The sequence below is a fragment of the Chelon labrosus genome, assembly GCF_963514085.1.
Source record: "Chelon labrosus genome assembly, chromosome: 1".
NCBI lineage: Eukaryota > Metazoa > Chordata > Actinopteri > Mugiliformes > Mugilidae > Chelon > Chelon labrosus.
This window is the reverse complement of record NC_140337.1, coordinates 37,783,330-37,798,405: the sequence shown is the minus strand read 5'-3', so window position 1 is coordinate 37,798,405 and position 15,076 is coordinate 37,783,330.

The window sequence follows — 15,076 nt, the reverse complement described above, 5'->3', positions numbered from 1 at the left end:
GAGGGGCCAGCAGACCCACGCCACTTCGACGAAAAGTCAACAAAAAATATGCTTATGTTCATCAAGTGTTCAACTACCTAATTCCATAGTTTTTGAAGTCTATCTGATAGGTTTAATGCCTCAAAAAAAAATGATGATTAATTCCAATTTTCGCCAATTTTCTCCAATTTTCACACTTTTAATCAAAATAGCAGACTTCCTGTTAGGTTTAGAATATGGCTCCAAGAGACTTTTTTGTGCGTCCTGGGATGTTACATATACGTGACATATTTCCAGATTTTTAGACGCAACGGGCTTCAGGGGCTGGTCCGTAGAAAATCCGTAGGTGGCGCTATAGAGCCATTTTGCCACGCCCATGCTCGAGGCCCTGATACATTTAAGTTTTCGGGCGAACGAATCCTTCTGCAAATTTTCAGGACTTTTCGTGCATGTTTAGACACCGAAACGATTTTTTAAAAATCCAAAGAATAATAATAATAATAATTAAAGCTGCAAGCAGCGTTGAACGGGCCCTCGCAATCCACGCTAGTCGGCGTCCGGCAAGGACGGGGTCACTGCATTTCTCAGGGGATACAGTGGAGTAACAGTGCGCCGTGGCACGATAGCTAACAGTTCTCCAATGACAGGCAAAGTCTTCTTGCTTCAAGGATTTATTTTGTCACTCCTCATTTAAGTTTACTGTGAAACTGAAATACATACAACAAAAGATGATTAAATATAAAATTAAGCATCTTACTTCCCTTTACATCTAGTAAAGACTGACAAATACTGTAAATTTATGTACATATACAACTATCCCCCCCTTTAAGTTTACCAGTCTATATTTTTATTTTTATTTCATTTTATTTCTCTATCGGTGTACATTACACTTATATTGCTTACCTTGTGTGCAAACTACTGTTTACTGTAGTAGTTATATATATTTATTTTAGTACTGACTGCAGGTACAACAATATATTACACTGTGCATTGTACTATGTATAACTGTGCATGGGACAAATAAAACCTATCTATCTATCTATCTATGTATCAATAAAAACGAAGAATAAACTCCGCTAGCTTAATGCTAACGTACAATGCAAAACACCATAGACAGGCTAACGGAACTAGCATCGCCATAGCGGCGGCAACACCAAACTCTTTTGAATGTATTCTCTCTGTGTCATCAAAGTATGTGGCTGCAGGTACAACAATACATTTCACTGTGCATTGTACTATGTATAACTGTGCATGAGACAAATGCAACCTATCTATCTACCCATCTATAACAACGAAGAATGATCTCCGCTAGCTTAATGCTAATATACAATGAGAAACACCATAGACAGGCTAACGGAACTAGCATCGCCATAGCGGCGGTAACATCGAACGACTGCGACCTTATACTAAGAGGTTACAGCAACACACATGACTACACATTTATAATACTCACAGATATATGTTCTTTTAACTCCTGAACGATCATTAAGGCTGAACTTTATCTGCAAAACGACTTCTTCTCTTGAAACTACTACTATTGCAATCGCCACACTGCCACCCTCAGGTGGAGACGTGCATGCCAGAAGCGGCAGCACAGATAGTCTCGGCTCTTTTGACTGTATTCTCTCTGTGGCATCAACAAACAGTTGTATAATTATTCTCTCTGTGTCATCAAAGTATGTTAAAACAGCTAAAATCATCATTACACGTTTAACTAACACACACACACACACTGACATTCAGCCAGCAGAGAGAAATACTTTGGCTCCATCTGCTGGACAAAGTAGCGAACTACGTGCAATCATTATGGAATGAGGGAGATGGTGACACCTTTCACTTTGAGTAAAATAAAAGGCCCTAAAGTTTAACGAAAAGTCCCAGTTTTCGCAGGGAGTGATCACGAAAGACACAAGTATGACCTGACACAATCCAAACATCCTGACAGGAACAGCAGCTCATACAACAGACACCTGAAAAAATCAGACATTTTCTGTACACAATAGGTGGCGCTACAATAATTGCATGAATATTGACATACACATGTGTTCAGTTAGGGACCAGTAACAATACTATAAAGTTTTATGCACTTTGGACTGAATTAAAGCACGTTTAAAGCACGTTTAATGCAACTTCCTGTTTCATGGCGCGTCAAGAAAACTTTGAGGGGCCATTACACCCACGCCACTTCGACGAAAAGTATATGCGCCTTTTTAGTTTTTGTTCATCTAGCCTCCAACTACCTAATTCCATAGTTTAGAAGTCAATCTGATAAGGTTTAATACCTGCTTTTACAAACTCTAAAAACACCACGTTTTTGTCCAATTTTCACACTTTTAATCAAAATAGCAGACTTCCTGTTGGGTTTAGAATATGGTTCCAAAAGACTTTTTTGTGCGTCCTGGGATGTAACATATACGTGACATATTTCCAGATTTTTAGACGCAACGGGCTTCAGGGGCTGGTCCGTAGAAAATCCGTAGGTGGCGCTAGAGAGCCATTTTGCCACGCCCATGCTCGAGTCCCTGATACATTAAAGTTTTCGGGCGAACGAATCTTTCTGCAAATTTTCAGGACTTTTCGTGCATGTTTAGACACCGAAAGGATTTTTTAAAAATCCAAAGAATAATAATAATAATAATTAAAGCTGCAAGCAGCGTTGAACGGGCCCTCGCAATCCACGCCAGTCGGCGTCCGGCAAGGACGGGGTCACTGCAGATCTCAGGGGAAACAGAGGAGTAACAATGCACCGTGGCACGATAGCTAACAGTTCTCCAATGAGAGGCTAAGTCTTCTTGCGTCAAGGATTCATTTTGTCACTCCCAATTGAAGTTTACCGTAAAACTGAAATACATACAACAAAAGATGATTAAATATAAAATTAAGAATATATCTTAAGTATATATAAGTATCTCTTCTCTTTACATCTAGTAAAGACTGACAAATACTGTTAATTTATGTACATATACAACTACCCTCCCTCTAAGTCTGTATTTTTATTCAGTCTATATTTTTATTTTTATTTTTTTTTATTTCTCTATCGGTGTACATTACACTTATATTGCTTACCTTGTGTGCAAACTGCTGTTTACTGTAGTACTTATATATATTTTTTTTTTACTACTGGCTGCAGGTACAACAATACATTACACTGTGCATTGTACTATGTATAACTATGCATGGGACAAATAAAACCTATCCATCTATCTATCTATCTACCTATCTATCTACCTATAAGAACGAAGAATAAACTCCGCTAGCTTAATGCTAATGTACAATGGGAAACACCATAGACAGGCTAACGGAACTAGCATCGCCGTAGCGGCGGCAACATCAACCGACCGCGACCTTATATACGCAGGTTACAGCAACACACATGACTACGCATTTATAATACTCACAGACAAATGTTCTCTTAACTCCTGAACGATCATTAAGGCTGAAGTTTAGCTGCAAAACGACTTCTTCTCTTGAAACTACTACAATCGCAATCGCCACACTGCCACCCTCAGGTGGAGACATGCATGCCAGAAGCGGCAGCACAGATAGTCTCGGCTCTTTTGACTGTATTCTCTCTGTGGCATCAACAAACAGTTGTATAATTATTCTCTCTGTGTCATCAAAGTATGTTAAAACAGCTAAAATCATCATTACACGTTTAAACAACACACACACACACACACTGAAAGCCAGCCACCAGAATGAAATACTTTGGCTCCATCTGCTGGACAAAGTAGCGAACTACGTGCAATCATTATGGAATGAGGGAGATGGTGACACTCTTCACTTTGAGTAAAAATAAAAGGCACTAAAGTTTAACGAAAAGTCCCAGTTTTCGCAGGGAGTGATCATTAAAGACACAAGTATGACATGACACAATCCAAACATCCTGACAGGAACAGCAGCTCATACAACAGACACCTGAAAAAATCAGACATTTTTTGTACACAATAGGTGGCGCTACAATAATTGCATGAATATTGACATACACATGTGTTCAGTTAGGGACCAGTAACAATACTGTAAAGTTTCATGCACTTTGGACTGAATTAAAGCATGTTTAAAGCACGTTTAATGCAACTTCCTGTTTCATGGCGCGTCAAGAAAACTTTGAGGGGCCAGCAGACCCACGCCACTTCGACGAAAAGTATATGCGCCTTTTTAGTTTTTGTTCATCTAGCCTCCAACTACCTAATTCCATAGTTTTGAAGTCAATCTGATAAGGTTTAATACCTGCTTTTACAAACTCTAAAAACACCACGTTTTTGTCCAATTTTCACACTTTTAATCAAAATAGCAGACTTCCTGTTGGGTTTAGAATATGGCTCCAAAAGACTTTTTTGTGCGTCCTGGGATGTTACATATACGTGACATATTTCCAGATTTTTAAACGCAACGGGCTTCAGGGGCTGGTCCGTAGAAAATCCGTAGGTGGCGCTAGAGAGCCATTTTGCCACGCCCATGCTCGAGTCCCTGATACATTAAAGTTTTCGGGCGAACGACTCTTTCTGCAAATTTTCAGGACTTTTCGTGCATGTTTAGACACCGAAAGGATTTTTTAAAAATCCAAATAAGAATAATAATAATAATAATAATAATAATTAAAGCTGCAAGCAGCGTTGGACGGGCCCTCGCAATCCACGCCAGTCGGCGTCCGGCAAGGACGGGGTCACCGCAGATCTCAGGGGAAACAGAGGAGTAACAATGCACCGTGGCACGATAGCTAACAGTTCTCCAATGAGAGGCAAAGTCTTCTTGCTTCAAGGATTTATTTTGTCACTCCCAATTGAAGTTTACCGTAAAACTGAAATACATACAACAAAAGATGATTAAATATAAAAGTAAGAATATATCTTAAGTATCTCTAAGTATCTCTTACTTCTCTTTACATCTCGTAAAGACTGACAAATAGGCCTACTGTAAATGTATACATATACAACTACTCCCCCTTTAAGTTTACTAGTCTATATTTTTATTTTTATTTAATTTTATTTCTCTACCAGTTACACTTATAGGCTATTGCTTACCTTGTGTGCAAACTACTGTTTAATGTAGTACTTATATATTTTTTTTACTACTGGCTGCAGGTACAACAATACATTACACTGTGCATTGCACTATGTATAACTGTGCATGGGACAAATAAAACCTATCTATCTATCTATAACAACGAAGAATAAACTCCGCTAGCTTAATGCTAATGTACAATGCGAAACACCATAGACAGGCTAACGGAACTAGCATCGCCATAGCGGCGGCAACATCGAACAACGGCGACCTTCTTATAAGTATGCTTATAAGTATTGCTTACATTGTGTGCAAACTACTGTTTACTGTAGTACTTATATATTTTATATATTTTTTACTACTTGCTGCAGGTACAACAATATATTACACTGTGCATTGTACTATGTATAACTGTGCATGTGATAAATAAAACCTATCTATCTATCTATCTATCTATCTACAACAACGACGGACAATCTCCGCTAGCTTAATGCTAACGTACAATGCGAAACACCATAGACAGGCTAACGGAACTAGCATCGCCATAGCGGCGGCTACACCAAACTCTTTTGAATGTATTGTCTCCGTGGCATCAACAAACAGTTGTATAATTATTCTCTCTGTGTCATCAAAGTATGTGGCTGCAGGTACAACAATACATTTCACTGTGCATTGTACTATGTATAACTGTGCATGAGACAAATGCAACCTGTCTATCTACCTATCTATCGATAAGAACGAAAAATAATCTCCGCTAGCTTAATGCTAACGTACAATGCGAAACACCATAGACAGGCTAACGGAACTAGCATCGCCGTAGCGGCGGCAACATCAAACGACCGCGACCTTATATACGCAGGTTACAGCAACACACATGACTACGCATTTATAATACTCACAGACAAATGTTCTCTTAACTCCTGAACGATAGGTAGACTGAAGTTTAGCTGCAAAACGACTTCTTCTCTTGAAACTACTACAATCGCAATCGCCACACTGCCACCCTCAGGTGGAGACATGCATGCCAGAAGCGGCAGCACAGATAGTCTCGGCTCTTTTGACTGTATTCTCTCTGTGGCATCAACAAACAGTTGTATAATTATTCTCTCTGTGTCATCAAAGTATGTTAAAACAGCTAAAATCATCATTACACGTTTAAACAACACACACACACACACACTGACATTCAGCCACCAGAATGAAATACTTTGGCTCCATCTGCTGGACAAAGTAGCGAACTACGTGCAATCATTATGGAATGAGGGAGATGGTGACACTCTTCACTTTGAGTAAAAATAAAAGGCACTAAAGTTTAACGAAAAGTCCCAGTTTTCGCAGGGAGTGATCATTAAAGACACAAGTATGACATGACACAATCCAAACATCCTGACAGGAACAGCAGCTCATACAACAGACACCTGAAAAAATCAGACATTTTTTGTACACAATAGGTGGCGCTACAATAATTGCATGAATATTGACATACACATGTGTTCAGTTAGGGACCAGTAACAATACTGTAAAGTTTCATGCACTTTGGACTGAATTTAAGCATGTTTAAAGCACGTTTAATGCAACTTCCTGTTTCATGGCGCGTCAAGAAAACTTTGAGGGGCCAGCAGACCCACGCCACTTCGACGAAAAGTATATGCGCCTTTTTAGTTTTTGTTCATCTAGCCTCCAACTACCTAATTCCATAGTTTTGAAGTCAATCTGATAAGGTTTAATACCTGCTTTTACAAACTCTAAAAACACCACGTTTTTGTCCAATTTTCACACTTTTAATCAAAATAGCAGACTTCCTGTTGGGTTTAGAATATGGCTCCAAAAGACTTTTTTGTGCATCCTGGGATGTTACATATACGTGACATATTTCCAGATTTTTAGACGCAACGGGCTTCAGGGGCTGGTCCGTAGAAAATCCGTAGGTGGCGCTAGAGAGCCATTTTGCCACGCCCATGCTCGAGTCCCTGATACATTAAAGTTTTCGGGCGAACGAATCTTTCTGCAAATTTTCAGGACTTTTCGTGCATGTTTAGACACCGAAAGGATTTTTTAAAAATCCAAAGAATAATAATAATAATAATAATAATAATAATAATAATAATAAACAGTACGAAAACAATAGGGTCCTTGCACTTCGTGCTCGGGCCCTAATAATAATAAACAGTACGAAAACAATAGGGTCCTTGCACTTCGTGCTCGGGCCCTAATTAAAGCTGCAAGCAGCGTTGGACGGGCCCTCGCAATCCACGCCAGTCGGCGTCCGGCAAGGACGGGGTCACCGCAGGTCTCAGGGGAAACAGAGGAGTAACAATGCACCGTGGCACGACAGCTAACAGTTCTCCAATGACAGGCAAAGTCTTTTTGCGTCAAGGATTCATTTTGTCACTCCCAATTGAAGTTTACCGTAAAACTGAAATACATACAACAAAAGATGATTAAATATAAAATTAAGAATATATCTTAAGTATATCTAAGTATCTCTTCTCTTTACATCTAGTAAAGACTGACAAATACTGTTAATTTATGTACATATACAACTACCCTCCCTCTAAGTCTATTTTTATTCAGTCTATATTTTTATTTTTATTTTTTTTTATTTCTCTATCGGTGTACATTACACTTATATTGCTTACCTTGTGTGCAAACTGCTGTTTACTGTAGTACTTATATATATTTTTTTTTTACTACTGGCTGCAGGTACAACAATACATTACACTGTGCATTGTACTATGTATAACTATGCATGGGACAAATAAAACCTATCCATCTATCTATCTACCTATCTATCTACCTATAAGAACGAAGAATAAACTCCGCTAGCTTAATGCTAATGTACAATGGGAAACACCATAGACAGGCTAACGGAACTAGCATCGCCGTAGCGGCGGCAACATCAACCGACCGCGACCTTATATACGCAGGTTACAGCAACACACATGACTACGCATTTATAATACTCACAGACAAATGTTCTCTTAACTCCTGAACGATCATTAAGGCTGAAGTTTAGCTGCAAAACGACTTCTTCTCTTGAAACTACTACAATCGCAATCGCCACACTGCCACCCTCAGGTGGAGACATGCATGCCAGAAGCGGCAGCACAGATAGTCTCGGCTCTTTTGACTGTATTCTCTCTGTGGCATCAACAAACAGTTGTATAATTATTCTCTCTGTGTCATCAAAGTATGTTAAAACAGCTAAAATCATCATTACACGTTTAAACAACACACACACACACACACACACTGAAAGCCAGCCACCAGAATGAAATACTTTGGCTCCATCTGCTGGACAAAGTAGCGAACTACGTGCAATCATTATGGAATGAGGGAGATGGTGACACTCTTCACTTTGAGTAAAAATAAAAGGCACTAAAGTTTAACGAAAAGTCCCAGTTTTCGCAGGGAGTGATCATTAAAGACACAAGTATGACATGACACAATCCAAACATCCTGACAGGAACAGCAGCTCATACAACAGACACCTGAAAAAATCAGACATTTTTTGTACACAATAGGTGGCGCTACAATAATTGCATGAATATTGACATATACATGTGTTCAGTTAGGGACCAGTAACAATACTGTAAAGTTTCATGCACTTTGGACTGAATTAAAGCATGTTTAAAGCACGTTTAATGCAACTTCCTGTTTCATGGCGCGTCAAGAAAACTTTGAGGGGCCAGCAGACCCACGCCACTTCGACGAAAAGTATATGCGCCTTTTTAGTTTTTGTTCATCTAGCCTCCAACTACCTAATTCCATAGTTTTGAAGTCAATCTGATAAGGTTTAATACCTGCTTTTACAAACTCTAAAAACACCACGTTTTTGTCCAATTTTCACACTTTTAATCAAAATAGCAGACTTCCTGTTGGGTTTAGAATATGGCTCCAAAAGACTTTTTTGTGCGTCCTGGGATGTTACATATACGTGACATATTTCCAGATTTTTAGACGCAACGGGCTTCAGGGGCTGGTCCGTAGAAAATCCGTAGGTGGCGCTAGAGAGCCATTTTGCCACGCCCATGCTCGAGTCCCTGATACATTAAAGTTTTCGGGCGAACGAATCTTTCTGCAAATTTTCAGGACTTTTCGTGCATGTTTAGACACCGAAAGGATTTTTTAAAAATCCAAATAAGAATAATAATAATAATAATAATTAAAGCTGCAAGCAGCGTTGAACGGGCCCTCGCAATCCACGCCAGTCGGCGTCCGGCAAGGACGGGGTCACCGCAGATCTCAGGGGAAACAAAGGAGTAACAACGCACCGTGGCACGATAGCTAACAGTTCTCCAATGAGAGGCAAAGTCTTCTTGCGTCAAGGATTTATTTTGTCACTCCCAATTGAAGTTTTCCGTAAAACTAAAATACATACAACAAAAGATGATTAAATATAAAATTAAGAATATATCTTAAGTATCTCTAAGTATCTCTTACTTCTCTTTACATCTCGTAAAGACTGACAAATAGGCCTACTGTAAATGTATACATATACAACTACTCCCCCTTTAAGTTTACTAGTCTATATTTTTATTTTTATTTTATTTTATTTCTCTACCAGTTACACTTATATTGCTTACCTTGTGTGCAAACTACTGTTTAATGTAGTACTTATATATTTTTTTTACTACTGGCTGCAGGTACAACAATACATTACACTGTGCATTGCACTATGTATAACTGTGCATGGGACAAATAAAACCTATCTATCTACCTATCTATCTATCTATCTATCTAGCTATAACAACGAAGAATAAACTCCGCTAGCTTAATGCTAATGTACAATGCGAAACACCATAGACAGGCTAACGGAACTAGCATCGCCATAGCGGCGGCAACATCGAACAACGGCGACCTTCTTATAAGTATGCTTATAAGTATTGCTTACATTGTGTGCAAACTACTGTTTACTGTAGTACTTATACATTTTATATATTTTTTACTACTGGCTGCAGGTACAACAATACATGTCACTGTGCATTGTACTATGTATAACTGTGCATGTGATAAATAAAACCTATCCATCTATCTATCTATCTATCTATACATCTATCTATTTATCTATCCACCTACACATACATCTATCTATCTCTCGCTCTATCTCTCTATCGATCTATAACAACGACGCATAATCTCCGCTAGCTTAATGCTAACGTACAATGAGAAACACCATAGACAGGCTAACGGAACTAGCATCGCCGTAGCGGCGGTAACATCGAACGACGGCGACCTTATACTAAGAGGTTACAGCAACACACATGACTACGCATTTATAATACTCACAGAGAAATGTTCTCTTAACTCCTGAACGATCATTAAGGCTGAAGTTTAGCTGCAAAACGACTTCTTCTCTTGAAACTACTACAATCACAATCGCCACACTGCCACCCTCAGGTGGAGACGTGCATGCCAGAAGCGGCAGCACAGATAGTCTCGGCTCTTTTGACTGTATTCTCTCTGTGGCATCAACAAACAGTTGTATAATTATTCTCTCTGTGTCATCAAAGTATGTTAAAACAGCTAAAATCATCATTACACGTTTAAACAACACACACACACACACTGAAAGCCAGCCACCAGAATGAAATACTTTGGCTCCATCTGCTGGACAAAGTAGCGAACTACGTGCAATCATTATGGAATGAGGGAGATGGTGACACCCTTCACTTTGAGTAAAATAAAAGGCCCTAAAGTTTAACGAAAAGTCCCAGTTTTCGCAGGGAGTGATCACGAAAGACACAAGTATGACCTGACACAATCCAAACATCCTGACAGGAACAGCAGCTCATACAACAGACACCTGAAAAAATCAGACATTTTCTGTACACAATAGGTGGCGCTACAATAATTGCATAAATATTGACATATGGATGTGTTCAGTTAGGGACCAGTAACAATACTGTAAAGTTTTATGCACTTTGGACTGAATTAAAGCACGTTTAAAGCACGTTTAATGCAACTTCCTGTTTCATGGCGCGTCAAGAAAACTTTGAGGGGCCATTACACCCACGCCACTTCGACGAAAAGTATATGCGCCTTTTTAGTTTTTGTTCATCTAGCCTCCAACTACCTAATTCCATAGTTTTGAAGTCAATCTGATAAGGTTTAATACCTGCTTTTACAAACTCTAAAAACACCACGTTTTTGTCCAATTTTCACACTTTTAATCAAAATAGCAGACTTCCTGTTGGGTTTAGAATATGGCTCCAAAAGACTTTTTTGTTCGTCCTGGGATGTTACATATACGTGACATATTTCCAGATTTTTAGATGCAACGGGCTTCAGGGGCTGGTCCGTAGAAAATCCGTAGGTGGCGCTAGAGAGCCATTTTGCCACGCCCATGCTCGAGTCCCTGATACATTAAAGTTTTCGGGCGAACAAATCTTTCTGCAAATTTTCAGGACTTTTCGTGGATGTTTAGACACCGAAAGGATTTTTTAAAAATCCAAATAAGAATAATAATAATAATAATAATAATAATAATAATAAACAGTACGAAAACAATAGGGTCCTTGCACTTCGTGCTCGGGCCCTAATAATAATTAAAGCTGCAAGCAGCGTTGAACGGGCCCTCGCAATCCACGCCAGTCGGCGTCCGGCAAGGACGGGGTCACCGCAGATCTCAGGGGAAACAAAGGAGTAACAACGCACCGTGGCACGATAGCGAACAGTTCTCCAATGAGAGGCAAAGTCTTCTTGCGTCAAGGATTTATTTTGTCACTCCCAATTGAAGTTTTCCGTAAAACTAAAACACATACAACAAAAGATGATTAAATATAAAATTAAGAATATATCTTAAGTATCTCTAAGTATCTCTTACTTCTCTTTACATCTAGTAAAGACTGACAAATAGGCCGACTGTAAATGTATACATATACAACTACTCCCCCTTTAAGTTTACTAGTCTATATTTTTATTTTTATTTTATTTTATTTCTCTACCAGTTACACTTATAGGCTATTGCTTACCTTGTGTGCAAACTACTGTTTAATGTAGAACTTAGCCTATATATTTTTTTTACTACTGGCTGCAGGTACAACAATACATTACACTGTGCATTGTACTATGTATAACTGTGCATGGGACAAATAAAACCTATCTATCTATCTATCTATCTATCTATCTATCTATCTATAACAACGACGGACAATCTCGCTAGCTTAATGCTAACGTACAATGCGAAACACCATAGACAGGCTAACGGAACTAGCATCGCCATAGCGGCGGCTACACCAAACTCTTTTGAATGTATTCTCTCCGTGGCATCAACAAACAGTTGTATATCTGTGAAGTCCAGTTGCCTTTTTAAACCATTTTTGGATAAACAGTTGTATAATACAATAGGGTCCTTGCAACTCCGTTGCATGGCCCAAAATAAACTCCGCTAGCTTAATGCTAATGTACAATGCGAAACACCATAGACAGGCTAACGGAACTAGCATCGCCGTAGCGGCGGCAACATCAACCGACCGCGACCTTATATACGCAGGTTACAGCAACACACATGACTACGCATTTATAATACTCACAGACAAATGTTCTCTTAACTCCTGAACGATAGGTAGACTGAAGTTTAGCTGCAAAACGACTTCTTCTCTTGAAACTACTACAATCGCAATCGCCACACTGCCACCCTCAGGTGGAGACATGCATGCCAGAAGCGGCAGCACAGATAGTCTCGGCTCTTTTGACTGTATTCTCTCTGTGGCATCAACAAACAGTTGTATAATTATTCTCTCTGTGTCATCAAAGTATGTTAAAACAGCTAAAATCATCATTACACGTTTAAACAACACACACACACACACACTGAAAGCCAGCCACCAGAATGAAATACTTTGGCTCCATCTGCTGGACAAAGTAGCGAACTACGTGCAATCATTATGGAATGAGGGAGATGGTGACACTCTTCACTTTGAGTAAAAATAAAAGGCACTAAAGTTTAACGAAAAGTCCCAGTTTTCGCAGGGAGTGATCATTAAAGACACAAGTATGACATGACACAATCCAAACATCCTGACAGGAACAGCAGCTCATACAACAGACACCTGAAAAAATCAGACATTTTTTGTACACAATAGGTGGCGCTACAATAATTGCATGAATATTGACATACACATGTGTTCAGTTAGGGACCAGTAACAATACTGTAAAGTTCCATGCACTTTGGACTGAATTAAAGCATGTTTAAAGCACGTTTAATGCAACTTCCTGTTTCATGGCGCGTCAAGAAAACTTTGAGGGGCCAGCAGACCCACGCCACTTCGACGAAAAGTATATGCGCCTTTTTAGTTTTTGTTCATCTAGCCTCCAACTACCTAATTCCATAGTTTTGAAGTCAATCTGATAAGGTTTAATACCTGCTTTTACAAACTCTAAAAACACCACGTTTTTGTCCAATTTTCACACTTTTAATCAAAATAGCAGACTTCCTGTTGGGTTTAGAATATGGCTCCAAAAGACTTTTTTGTGCGTCCTGGGATGTTACATATACGTGACATATTTCCAGATTTTTAGACGCAACGGGCTTCAGGGGCTGGTCCGTAGAAAATCCGTAGGTGGCGCTAGAGAGCCATTTTGCCACGCCCATGCTCGAGTCCCTGATACATTAAAGTTTTCGGGCGAACGAATCTTTCTGCAAATTTTCAGGACTTTTCGTGCATGTTTAGACACCGAAAGGATTTTTTAAAAATCCAAATAAGAATAATAATAATAATAATAATAATAATAATAATAAACAGTACGAAAACAATAGGGTCCTTGCACTTCGTGCTCGGGCCCTAATAATAATAATAATAATAATAAACAGTACGAAAACAATAGGGTCCTTGCACTTCGTGCTCGGGCCCTAATAATTAAAGCTGCAAGCAGCGTTGAACGGGCCCTCGCAATCCACGCCAGTCGGCGTCCGGCAAGGACGGGGTCACTGCAGATCTCAGGGGATACAGTGGAGTAACAGTGCGCCGTGGCACGATAGCTAACAGTTCTCCAATGACAGGCAAAGTCTTCTTGCTTCAAGGATTTATTTTGTCACTCCTCATTTAAGTTTACTGTGAAACTGAAATACATACAACAAAAGATGATTAAATATAAAATTAAGAATACATCTTAAGTATCTCTAAGTATCTCTTACTTCCCTTTACATCTAGTAAAGACTGACAAATACTGTAAATTTATGTACATATACAACTATCCCCCCCTTTAATTTTACCAGTCTAAATTTGTATTTTTATTTCATTGTATTTCTCTATCGGTGTACATTACACTTATATTGCTTACCTTGTGTGTACTGTTTACTGTAGTAGTACTTATATATATATTTTTTTTAGTACTGACTGCAGGTACAACAATACATTTCACTGTGCATTGTACTATGTATAACTGTGCATGGGACAAATAAAACCTACCTATCTACCTATCTATTTACCTATCTATCTATCTACCTACATATCTATCTATCTATCTATCTATCTATCTATCTATCTATCTATCTATCTATCTACCTACATATCTATCTATCTATCTATCTATCTATCTACCTACATATCCATCTATCCATCCATCCATCTATCTATCTCTATCTATAACAACGATGAATAAACTCCGCTAGCTTAATGCTAACGTACAATGCGAAACACCATAGACAGGCTAACGGAACTAGCATCGCCATAGCGGCGGCAACACCAAACTCTTTTGAATGTATTCTCTCTGTGGCATCAACAAACAGTTGTATAATTATTCTCTCTGTGTCATCAAAGTATGTTAAAACAGCCTCACCAATCATTAGAAGTTTAACCAACACACACACACACACTGACATTCAGCCAGCAGAGAGAAATGATTTGGCTCCATCTGCTGGACAAAGTAGCGAACTACGTGTGCACTGATGATGAAATGAGGGAGAAAGAGCAACTTTTCACTTTCACTACCATAACAGGCCCTAAAGTTTAACGAAAACTCACAATCTTCGCAGGGAGTGACCATGAAGATCATAAGTATGTCGTGATAACATCTGAAAACAATAAAAATCAGCCCGACAGGAATGGCAGCTCATACAACAGACTCTATTTAAAATCAGACATTTCCT